Source organism: Schistocerca serialis, chromosome 7 (genome assembly GCF_023864345.2).
Source record: "Schistocerca serialis cubense isolate TAMUIC-IGC-003099 chromosome 7, iqSchSeri2.2, whole genome shotgun sequence".
NCBI lineage: Eukaryota > Metazoa > Arthropoda > Insecta > Orthoptera > Acrididae > Schistocerca > Schistocerca serialis.
This window is the reverse complement of record NC_064644.1, coordinates 56,592,643-56,594,967: the sequence shown is the minus strand read 5'-3', so window position 1 is coordinate 56,594,967 and position 2,325 is coordinate 56,592,643. Positions and strand designations below refer to the sequence as shown.

Sequence of the window (2,325 nt, the reverse complement as noted above, 5' to 3'; positions counted from 1 at the left end):
GATCCCGGGTTCGAGTCCCAGTCGGGGCACATATTTTCATCTGTCCCCGTTGACGTATCCTAGTATATACCGAAGAATATGTTGAATAAGTGTTATGTAAATCAATTCATTGAGTATAAAGTACATTTCCATAAGATTATTGCAGTGGAAATTACAATGAAATGAACACCCTTGGCTGCTTACAGGCGTTGAGACAAATTCCTGCAGTCACGCTATCCTCTGTGTTCTCGGTGGCTCAGATGGATAGAGCGCCTGCCATGTAAGCAGGAGATCCCGGGTTCGAGTCCCGGTCGGGGCACACATTTTCATCTGTCCCCGTTGACGTATCCTAGTATATACCGAAGAATATGTTGAATAAGTGTTGTGTAAATCGCTTCATTGAGGATAAAGTACATTTCCATAAGATTATTGCAGTGAATCTCTGTCTGGTGTCTGCTTTCGACAGAATTTTAGGCGTGCATTGCACTTTATGTCGTTCCAGATGGTTAATCCTAACAAGGGAACCTCCCCATCGCACCCCCCTCAGATTTAGTTAAAAGTTGGCACAGTGGATAGGCCTTGAAAAACTGAACACAGATCATCGAGAAAACAGGAAGAAGTTATGTGGAAGTATGAAAAAAATAAGCAAAATATACAAACTGAGTAGTCCATGCTATGATAGGCAACATCTCGGAGAATATGCGCTCATGAACGCCGTGGTCCCGTGGTTAGCGTGAGCAACTGCAGTAGGAGAGGTCATTGGATCAAGTCTTCCCTCGAGTGAAAATTTTAATTTGTTATTTTCAGACAATTATTATCTGTCCGTTCGTTCATTGACGTCTCTGTTCACTGTAACAAGTTTAGTATCTGTGTTTTGCCACCGCACCGCTAAACCGTGCGATTACTAGACGAAAGGACGTGCCTATCCAATGGGAACCGAAAAAGTTTGATCGCAAGGTCATACGTCAACCGATTCCTCCGCAGGAAAACACGTCTGATATATTCTATACGACACTGGTGACGGCATGTGTGTCACATGACAGGAATATGTTGTCGACCCACCTAACCTGTACACTTGGTGAATGGGTAAAAAGATTCCTCTACCTTGTCCGATTTAGGTTTTCTTGTGCATGTGATAATCACTCCCAAAAAAGTGATCGCATCGGACGGACAGATAATAATTGTCTGAAAATAAAAAATTAAAATTTTCACTCCAGGGGAAGGTTTGAACCAAGGACCTCTCATATTGCAGCTGCTCACGCTAACCACGTGACCACGGCGGTCGTGAGCTAATGATGTCCTTGATGTTGTATATCATATGCATAGACTATTCAGTTTGTATATTTTGCTTATTTTTTTCATACTTCCACAGAACTTCTTCCTGTTTTCTCGATTGATCTGTATTCAGTTTTTCAAGGCCTGTCCACTGTGCCAGCTTATAACTAAATCTGAGGGGGGTGCGATGGGGAGGTTCCCTTGTAAGTATTTACGGTAGTTTCTCTTTACAAGAGAAGTATTGTACTATTGCAGGAATAACTCTGCCTATCTATGTCAGAGAAGTGCGTTGTTTGGCCAGTATTACCTGTGGCCAGGGGGAAAGTGAGTTAGTGTCGCCTAGTGGGGAGTCTCGGCGAGCAGTCTGCCTGAGAACGAGAAAGCGAACACACAGTTGAGCGCGCGATGCCGATGAGTGCGGACAACGTAGCGCGCGTGTCCGAGCCGGCCGGCTGGGTCGCGCCGGGGCCGGCCGCTGGCCGGTCGGTGGGGCGGCTTCCCGCAGGACGGATACAATGGCGACGACCCATGCCACGACGACTGATTCTGAAAGGCAACATAATGAGGACAGTACCACGACGAGCGCTATGCGAATGCAGAGCGGAGGACAACATACGTCGGACCCCTATGACGAGAGACATCAGATAACACAGAACGATCGGCAACAACGGGAATTGAGACGTGAAATACAACACATGATTCTGCAAAGTCAGGAAGTATTCGACAACCGCACTATTACAATTCCTTCTTCACAGCCTGAAGAACAAGTAGACGACCTCTAGCAATTTTCTCCACCAGAAGACGACGACGAACTGGCTGGAGTCTCCGCTGAAGAACTTTGGACCATGCAGCCCACCGACGAAGAGGGAGATTTTATTTTAGACTAGTTCTCCAAAGAAAACGACTCTACGCTTCTCCTAAGCAGAACAACTCTCGGAAGCGACAACTGGAGGCCACCGTTATGCGGCTATTGCGACGGGAGATACTACGGATGCTCCAAAACGTATGGACCAGACGAGTGACATCAATCTCGAAACAGATAAAGAGGGGACAGATGGCTCTGGCCGGAAC

General features: G+C 46.5%; 1 non-coding gene across 1 annotated transcript; it reads left to right on the top strand.

Moving 5' to 3' along the window:
• The first annotated feature begins 223 nt into the window (after positions 1-223).
• On the top strand, positions 224-298 carry Trnat-ugu (transfer RNA threonine (anticodon UGU)). The gene has a single exon. It is a non-coding gene; the product is annotated as a tRNA-Thr (tRNA).
• Positions 299-2,325: the final 2,027 nt, after the last annotated feature.